This window comes from Sceloporus undulatus, chromosome 6, assembly GCF_019175285.1.
Source record: "Sceloporus undulatus isolate JIND9_A2432 ecotype Alabama chromosome 6, SceUnd_v1.1, whole genome shotgun sequence".
NCBI classification, from domain to species: domain Eukaryota; kingdom Metazoa; phylum Chordata; class Lepidosauria; order Squamata; family Phrynosomatidae; genus Sceloporus; species Sceloporus undulatus.
Window position 1 is genome coordinate 57,278,634 of NC_056527.1, and position 10,250 is coordinate 57,288,883.

At 39.5% G+C, this 10,250-nt stretch overlaps 1 long non-coding RNA gene across 3 annotated transcripts in view; it reads left to right on the top strand.

The window, feature by feature from the left end:
- The window catches only part of LOC121933209, a 34,101-nt gene extending 25,230 nt beyond the window's left edge, over positions 1 to 8,871 (top strand). For all 3 annotated transcript variants that reach the window (XR_006104482.1, XR_006104481.1, XR_006104483.1), the window contains one exon: positions 8,498 to 8,871. This is a non-coding gene — a long non-coding RNA (uncharacterized LOC121933209). The remainder of the gene's footprint in view (positions 1 to 8,497) is intronic.
- The last annotated feature ends 1,379 nt before the right edge of the window (positions 8,872 to 10,250 follow it).

The following is a 10,250-nucleotide window of genomic DNA, read 5'->3' on the forward strand; positions in this document are numbered from 1 at the left end:
GAGACTGATGTCATACTTGTCCTTGACTTTTGATGTACCAAAATAATCTTTAAATGCTATCCACTGTGGAATCTGGAAATAGAGAGTGCAGAGTAGTGACATAACAAGGTTTTTGAGCTGACAATTCAATTAAAAATCCCCACAAAATAGCCAGGCTACAAATTGATAAGAGAGGGGAGATGATCGGTAAAAAAAATAGCCAGATCTTTAAAAATAGCATTCATTTATTACAATTTACTGACTCACAATTTAGTTGAAGCCTAATATACTGTGATATTTTACAGGGAATGGCTGCTTTTGTCCTTGCTTATATCATACATTGAGAATTAAACTGACAAGGACACTATTTATTTCATACCAGCCAAAGTTCTCAGTAAGCTGTGCACACAGAAATCTTCCTGAAGCTGGCTATAGGAAAGAAATATTGAAAAGGAGGTATTTCTGGGAGAGTGCAGTATTAAGCTCTGTCTACACTACAGTTTGTTTCAGCCTCATAATAGCAGGGAAGGGAACTCTTGCAAACATATTGTTAGAAACTGCACATTCTTCAAATGGCCACAAAGTTACGCTGGTATAGAACAGCAATGGTGGATCGCTAAAAGTGTTTATCACATTAAATTTAAAAATTCAAAGTCATATCTTTCCAAACTAGTTCCCTTTCTGTCTTGGGGTCTATCAGCTTTTCAAACACAAAGACCACATTATGACTCTCCAAGCGTGACTGGTTTGCAATCATCATTAGCTGTGCTGGCTAGGGCTGATAGGATCAGTAGAGGCTGGGAACTCTGATGTCAGTGGACTGGCAAATCTGCTCTATATTTTATTCTAAACTTTAAAGGAGCTGACAATGCCAAACCCTGTTCACCCAAATAGGTTGGATATCTGAGGTAGCTCCTTTAAAGTTCAGAATAAAACCCAGAGTGCATGCATACAGACACACATACAGACATTGGAGCTACCAACCTCCATAGGGTAGGAGTTACTCCCCAATAACATCTAGAAGGCCCCAGTTTGTGAACTCCTGCCCTAGACCTTTATCCTCTTGAGCTGCTGAGTGAAACAAATCAATAACCAAAAAGCCCTGCTGACATTAGCCTGACTTCTACAGATTGGTTTGTCAGCTTTCTGTTCATTCAGTGGGTCTGTTATAGTTGTGACTACGGAGATTATCAGACAGGGAAAAATCGGGGACAAAAAAGGCATACTCCCAGCAAAGTCATGCGATCGCACTGAAGATTTTCAGACGACGTTGTGCTTATCCAGGACTTAACCCATGAAGACCCAGGAATGCCCCTGCAACAAACCATTCCCAGGACTTAACTTCATGGGTTAAGTCCTGGATAAGCACGATGTATCTGAAAATCTTCAGCACGATTGTACAACTTTGCCAGGAGTATGCCTTTTATTCCCAGTCCCCCCCCCCCCCAGACACAGAAAAGAGTTTAGGAAGGGGGGGGGGGCCAACACAATGGACCCCCTTTATAAGGGGGTTGAATGGGGCGGCGCAGCACCACACACCATTCTTTTTTCAGCAGTGAGGGGGGGCTCAAACCCCCCAAACCCCCCCCCCCGCTACGTCCCTGCCCCCCCTCTAATCTAGTAATTTCATACCAATAGGAGTTAGACCACTGAATGTCATATTTCCCGTATTATGCTGCCCAGTCAACAATATGGCTTGACTAAATGTGCTTTGCTGCAGTAGGATTCCTTCAACAGAACTAAGGAGAAGCTGCAAGTGTAGTAATCTTGATAGACACTTCCCTTAACCTATACCTCTGAGGAAGAAATTTTTGCATAATTTTAAAATGAGGTTAACAATGTCTCATACATGCTTAATTCTTCCATCATAAAAAGGAAATGGCATTAAGTCATGGTATGTTAATCATGATTGTTGTTTATTTTGAACCTCTGTCCAGATTTTATTTTTGTTCAGTTTTTATTTCTCACTTGCCACACATACCCACTTAAATTTAGGTGTGTGCAACTGGGCTGAATGAAACAGACATTCTTGCCCTATCCTTCCAGAAGAGACAAAAACCAGAGAGTACTCAATAGAATCCAAGGGGAAAGGGCGAAACACATGCCCAAGTGCTCTATGGATGGTTGTTTTATTTTGGAAAAAGCCCTGTTTACATTTCAGTGGCCTTCCTCAGGGGCTACAGAAAAACATTAAAATAAATTTAAATATAAGTTTTAAATTAAGCAAACACAGTAAAATGGGCTTATTTCCAAACTCAACCTTAAATCTGGACATTCAGTTGACCACCAGAGCAATAACATTACTCTTTGTTGCCATCTTGGAAGACCCCAAATCTGATCTTTGTAAACTGCTTAAAGCATGTACATACTGATATAAAACATATCTTCAGAAATTTCTGGAGCTGAGAATCTCATTCTGTTTGCTGAACACAAAAGAAACACATGAACTAGGCTCAAGTGGTTTTTTTAGAAAAATATTTTCAGACAGTGGCATCACTAGGTTTGGCATCACCTGGTGCAGTAACTCATGGTGTCACACATACCCATTGACCTCTTCCCATACCACATCATACAGAATCCTTGGTAATGTTTTTTGTAGTTATATTATTCATTTATCGTAATTCCTGTTTATTACTGGATGTATTGGTAATAGTTGTGTCATAAAAAACTAGCATAATTAAAATTATACCTTTAAATTACAATATCACACACACAACACACAGCCTAAATGCATTTACATTTACATAGTTGCATGTGGTCGATGTGAAAATTTGATAAAGTGTGATGTTTATAAAGAATTTTTTTTTTTAGAAAAGTTTAAAATCTGGGGCCTCTCCTTTCTCTTCTCACTGAGCATCTCCCCACTCACACCATCTCTTCAACATTTTAAAGGTTTACAGATGAACACCACAGCTAGTTTCTGCTCAAGGGCAGATGTCTGAGGAGCAGTGGTACCTTGGGGTGTCACCTGGTGCAGTCCACACACTGCACACCCACACCACTATTTGCAGATGGTCAAGAAAAATGTGGAGAGAAAGGGGAGTAAGATGGCCTTCACCAGCCTATCACACACCTGGGCTAGAAAAAGTTCTCAATGAATTCACAAACGTGGGAGGAGACCATGTTTTTCATTTATAATAATAGAATCATACAGTTGGAAGAGACCACGAGGGCCGTTTAGTCCAACCTCCTGCCATTCAAAGCAAACCTAATAGATGGCCATCCAGCCTCTCTGTTTAAAGACTCCAAAGGAGACTCCACTACACTCCGAGGGAGTGTGTTCCACTGTCGAACAGCCCTTACTGTCAGGAAGTTCCTCCTAATGTTGAGGTGGAATCTCTTTTCCTGGAGCTTGCATCCATTGTTCTGGGTCCTGTTCTCTGGAGCAGCAGAAAACAAGCTTGCTCCCTCCTCAATATGACATCCCTTCAAATATTTAAACAGGGCTATCATATCACCTCTTAACCTTCTCTTCTCCAGGCTAAACATCCCCATCTCCCTAAGTCGTTCCTCATAGGGCATGGTTTGAAGACACTTCACCATTTTAGTCACCCTCCTTTGGACACGCTCCAGTTTCTCAACATCCTTTTTGAATTGTGGTGCCCAGAACTGGACACAATATTCCAGGTGGGGCTTGACCAAAGCAGAATAGAGTGGAACTATTACTTCCCTTGATCTAGACACTATACTTCCTAAAATCGCATTGGCCTTGTTAGCTGCTGCATCGCACTGTTGACTCATGTTCAACTTGCGGTCTACTTGGACTCCTAGATCCCTTTCACATGTAGTTCCATTCAGCCAGGTGTCCTCCCATCCTATATCTGTGCATTTCATTTTCCCACCCTAAATGCAGTACCTTACATTTTTCCTTATTGAATTTCATTTTGTTAGCTTTGGCCCAGCTTTCTAATCTATTCAGGTCATTTTGAATTTTGATCCTGTCTTCTGGGGTATTAGCTACTCCTTCTAGTTTGGTGTCATCTGCAAATTTGATAACTATGACGCCAATTCTGCCATCCAAGCCATTGATTTAGTCTTCCAGGAAGCAAAGATTTTAATTTCAAAATCCAACCTGCTTCTTTATTTAAATAAAATCTTCTCATTATTATTTACTTTTTCTATAGCCCAAAATTTGAGGTCTGTTGCAGGATGATGGTATTCTAAAAAAGACTTACCAGGGAGCACTTTTTTATTTTAAATATATATTTATATTTATTTCTATATGGCCCCTGAAGAAGGCCATTGAAATATATATAGGCTGAAACAAGTTGGGTTTCCCCCCAAAATACAAACAGCTATCCATTGAGCACTTAGTTTTTTCCTGTGGATCCTATACTTCTTAGTTCCCTAATGCTACAGAGAGGGCCTTGGACCCCTATTCAGTGGTGTGAACTGTGGGGCGGAGGCACTTTCTATAATAATAAATAACAATAATAGGATTTATTTATATGCCGCCCAATCACTGGGAATCTGGGCGGCTTACAACAGAGGGGATAACAGACGGTTCCCTGCCCTCAGGCTTACAGTCCTTCAACTTATGGAAGCTGGATCCTGAATCCAGCCTCATCCTCCCCCAACAAAATTTAGCCCTTCAAACCACCTTTATTTCTGTCTTTTTCTTTTTCCTTAAGCACTTTCCCACTTCATTTCAAAAGATCTTTTCCTTCTTTAATGTTTAAGGCAATAGTAATAACTTTACTGAAAGTGTAAAGTTATAGGAAAACTAAGCAAGTGGATTTAGAAGGCACCACATAATTGCTTCAAGTTTCTTGTATCTGAAAATTCAAACTCCACTGGGCCACGTTTCCTGCAACTATCTAAAGGAACTGACTAAGCAGTAAAAGGGCAAATCCCTTGCAGCCTTGAAAAAGAAGAGCCCTTTCAAGAAAGGACATATTTCAGTTAATGAGGACTAGAATCCCCCCGAGAGAAAAACATGGCAAGAGAATGCATAAAAGGAGGCCTTTCAGTTATAAGCATTTCCTCTACAAGTGGGAAAGATCAGAATGCTATCTCCAAAAAGATCTCAATTTTGCTGTAACAAAATCGGATATGTGCTCTGAATGAATTTCAATGCACCTGGGACCCAGTTCTTTCGTATGCCCTCTCAGGAGCTTAAAAATTATTTTGTAATGCCACATGAGGCTTTTGAACAGAGCAATCTGAATTCAAGAGTGCTGAGAAAATTGGGGTATTTTTTTCCCTTTCTTGTGTGGTTTATGCTTGCATGTTCTGATCCTAACATATCTACTTGGAAGTAGGACCTAACCAAAATAAATAAATAAATCATACGCATATATGTAAATACATATATTTAGGGTTGGAACTTTGGACTTCATAAGGTTTGTGTTTCTTATATAAACCTATGGTGCAAATATCTGACTATTATTAGTTCCCTGATTAATTGTCCCTGGATTCTCATCTTCCTGCTTCTTCCTGATCTGGGTGAGAGTTCCAGAGATCAGTACCCACCACCAGCACTCACTTATTTGAATTCTCCCTTTATAGCAATGCAATGGGATGTTGCTGGGATTCCATTAGCACTTCCCCGTCTCTAATGCTGCCAGAGACATTTCCTTCCCTCCCTCAACTCTGGGGAAGGGCTAGACTAAGCAAAGGCCTGTGAAAGAATGTGAGAGATACAGTCCTTAAGACCATCTTTCTTCAGCTACAAGATTCATAGTTATAAGTTACAGGCAAATAATTTCAGCCAAGTCGGGGAAAAGTAACCAATAGCCCCTGATGTGAGTAGCTAACGCCTTCGCCTACTCTACTCCCAGATCAGATGGGATTTGTCATCCTTGATGTTCATAAAGCAGTTCGGAGTGTGGACGTCTTTGCCCAGGGCATAGGAGCAACTGTCCCCAAGTTCCCTTTGTTAGAGAATCTTTTATGGAGTTCATCTCATGGCCTTTCTTAGACTTTTTATAACCTCTGCTAAGAAAGATCTTGGAGATCTTCTGCCCGACTGGGGAATTGCTATCTTGACACCTCTCTGATGCTGAGCCTCACTAAAATGTAACTGAGCCTCTTCACCTTACTTAATCCGTTGTTATCTGGGAAGAAGGCTCAGATAACTGGAGGACTCTCATCATCACACCTTCTTTGGCCTTAAATTGTACTCTTACATAGAACATACTGATTGCACAGACTTGTGTTAAGGCTGCAATCTTATGCACGACTAAGCTCCATTAAAATCAGTGGGATTTGTCTATATCTCTAAGTATAAGCATTTCTTTCTTTACTGCCTCTATAGTGTGTATACTGTGCAGTAAACAAATCAATCTCTAAGAAAAATCAGATGGATAGACCAAATTTACAATGGAAAAATCATATGTTTGAACTTAATTCCTGTACAGAAAACTAACTTGGTTCTTTAATTAATCTCTGTTCAAATTCTTGTGTATTTACTATGCCAAAGTCATGGTTTGCTTAGCTTGAACTATATTGAACGAATTATGCCATTAAAAAACAGTTATACTGAATAAACAGAAATCAAGTAATAAAGCATAAAATGCTGAAAAATCTGTATAAAATGTCAAAAAATGCTAGTTATGAGATGAAATTGTTAGGGTTTTTGTGTGCTTATGTACCACCCAGAGCCACCACCAACAAATTAAAACCAGCCATGAAATGTAATACCGTTATACAGCTGTGGACTAAATATTCCTGCCCAAGAAAAAAGCACCACTAAGTTGTGATTGTGAATACAGAACAATTAAAGATAGCTAATTGTTCCATATTCACTATTGCTACCTAGTGATGATTGTGACACTGTTGTCACAATTGTAACTCTCCCCTCCTCCAACCTACTTTACTGGTGAACATCTGCATGGGGAGACGGATCCATTCTATCAGTAACTGGAGTGCAGGTGAATTCACTTCCATCATGTTAAGAGGGTGGGGTGTTGGGCCAGGACAGGTTATTTAGTTAAGTAAAGGGCCCGAACAGACAGGCCAAAATAAAGCTGCTTTTGATCACTTTGGAGGTATGCTGTTTAAATGACGCATGCATCTTAAGAGGCCAGAAGCTGCACCAATGTTTAAGACTTAGGAGTGTGGCTCTGGCGTGGCTTTTAGACTCTTAGGACGCATGCGTCATTTAAACAGCATACCTGCAAAGTGACCCTAACCAGCTTTATTTTGGCATGTCTGTTTGAATCCATACTTAACTAAGTAGCCGTTACAGAATGCAGACCAGTATTAGTATATTGTTCCTCTTAATTTTGTTTTGTTTCGTTCTCCTCATCAAATGACTTCTATTATTGATACAGTCAATAGATGGCTCCAACTGTCCTTTGCTTTTCTAATGGGGTCATTGCATATGCTGCTGCTATGTAGCAAAGCTCACAGGCCACAATTTGACTCCAGATTATTTGAAGAAAACTTAAATGTTCTTAGTAGATCTCCTGGACAACTAGGCCACAGCCCAGTACCACTGAGTGTGTGCCATTATGCCACCATGAAAGACAAAGGGCCTAAGTCTATAGTCAGGTTTTAAGTGGAATGACTGGGAAGTGGAGTCCAAAACACACTGCATAAATCATCCAATTCAAGACTGCTTTAACTGCCCTGGCTGTGGTAGGGAATCCTGGGAAATCTATTTTATTGTGGCACCAGAGCTCTCTGACAGAGAAGGCTCACAAAACTACAGTTCCCAGACTTCCCTAGCATTGAGCCAGGGCAGTTAAAGCAGTGTCAAACTGGATTGTTTCTGCACTGTGTTTTGGACCTGTGTCACAGAAATGAACATTACATTTCTCGTGCAGTTCAGCCTGGTCAAGCTGTATAGATGACTTTTTTTGTTTGTTTTCTATTTCATATCTGTGCATTTATACCTGTTTACTAATTCATCTGCCCTTTGGATTGGACATGGAAATTATAGTTTAATGTCCTCCCTCACCTATATATTCCAGTGGCTGTCCTTGGAGGCATCACTGCCTGTCATGTTGACCTGTATCACAAGGCAACACTTGCCAGAATCCTGTTGATAACCCACACAGGTATAAGTTGTGCTACACATTCAGAGTTAACTTTTTTTCGCACTGTGGAAGAGATGTATCCAGCTGAAAGTGGTGAGAATGGAGTTATGCATCTAGAACCATTGCAGATGTGAAATAGTGTACCTAGAGTAGTGTGTTGTGGTACTTTACATACTGCCTCTGCTCAGTGAGTATTGCACATTGTGCGATAAAACGACAGTGATGCACATTCAGTGTTTCTCAAATGTTGCGCTACAATGGCATTCACAGTACCACATCTTAATATGATATGAATATGGTATTCATATTCACATGGTATCCATACTATGGCATTTGGCATTCATGGTACTGCATAGTGCTAGTGCAGTGTATCTTAGCTGCCAGATATTTACGAGGGGCTGCTGAAGAGTTCTTGGCCCAACCAATTTCCCAAAATCTGAGCATAATTTTGTCACTGTGGCTTGAAAGAGTCTTCTTTTGTATGGTAAACTGTCAATTTACAGGATTGTAATTTTAATTTCTGGTTTTTTTTCCAGATCATTGATAGAAACATGTGAGCAAAAAGTGTGGAATATCCAAGTGCTGAACTCTGGGCCATCATGGTGTTCTTGTTCCTGTAGAAGAAAACTCGAAAGAAAATCCATGAGTGTATGATGCAAATATTGGATAGCAAGTGCCAGATAAAGTCATATGATACAGATTTCCAAATAAGTATCTTGGCAAAACCTTCTGCCAGCAAGAAATAGGATACAGTATCAACGACCATCTGTGAGTTGATCAGAGAGAAATGGTCTGCCTCCTACTATCAGTAACTCGTCTTTGATAATAAGGTTTCCATTATGCCTACAAGTGGTATCAGTCATGCTTTCTTCCTGACTTTAACCCAATTACAAGAAAGATATATAGACAATAGGAGTTTTTTGTTTTCTTGGTTTTTGTTTGGGTTTTTTTTTTGGGGGGGGGGGTAGAGTTGTAAAATGAGATATTAAAATTGTATACAGTCACCATTAGTTTCCTCTGGCTATTAGCTTTTGTTTAGTTGTGTTTTCTTTGCCCATGATGGGAAATGATTACTTTTCTGAGACTCGTTCTTGTATGTTGGAAGGTGTTTTGTTTTTGGCGTGAATTTCCAGGCACCCTTTGGCAAATAATGGAAACTGCATACATTTTTAATGTCTCATTTTGCACTTACACACACACACACACACACACACACACACACACACATCAGACTCAAACTGGAACAAAACATCTTTAAATATGGGGACACCACTTTTTTTAAAAGAGTGTGCATATTAGACAAAAATCTTATAATAGGAGATATACACACAATAATGCATACTATTTTTATGTGGATCCTTTTATTAAAAAAAAAAAGAAAAGCAAACTGTCATGGAAGTGGGAAGAAAGAAAAAAGCAAAGGGTGGCAAAATGAGAAACGGACAGAAAGAAATGATGACATATTTGGCCCAACCCTAAAAACGACTTATTGCCTAGTTATTTATCCAACTCTTTTAAACGTTTTCAGAAACAACCCATAAATCTTTAAATATTTTATATTCTAGTGTTGCAACACTTGTTGGCTGCCATCCCCAGTGCCCAGCAATTTCTTTTTAAGCATGAAGGAAAAAGAAAAATTTTGCCATGATGAAACAAACAAAAAAAACCACCACTTGCTGAATGTAATTTCAATGAACAGTGACAAGGTACAAGATATAATAATACACCTTCTTAATCTAAAGGCAACCGATTACCACATTATGACATTTTCATTATCCAGGCTGTCAAGACTAATCTGGAAGGGGAATAGAAAATTCTTATTGAAAAGGACCTACTTAACCCTTTTGTAATCCAGTAATTCATATTTCAAAGCAGAGTTGAAATTATGGTGATTACACATACTATAATAATTTCATCACTTGTTACAGGGATTTCTTGTGCTGTAAAAACAATGCGAGTATAAGGAATAATTCCTTTCGAGAACAGACAGCAACCTTTGCATTGGTCTTTTTCTCTGGTTATGTTTTTGGATGGAAAAAAAGATGTTCGTGATGGAGAAATAGGATATTTTTTCTTGCTTTTACATACACTATGGGATTTAATGAGCACCCAGTATGACATAGTGGTTTGAACAATAGACTACAACTCTGGAGACCAGGGTTTGATTCCCACTTGGCCATGAAATACATGGGTAATGTTGAGCAAGTCACATGCTCTCAGCCTCAGGAGAAGGCAATGGCAAACCTCCTCTGGACAAATCTTGCCAAGAAAAACCCATTATGGGGTTGT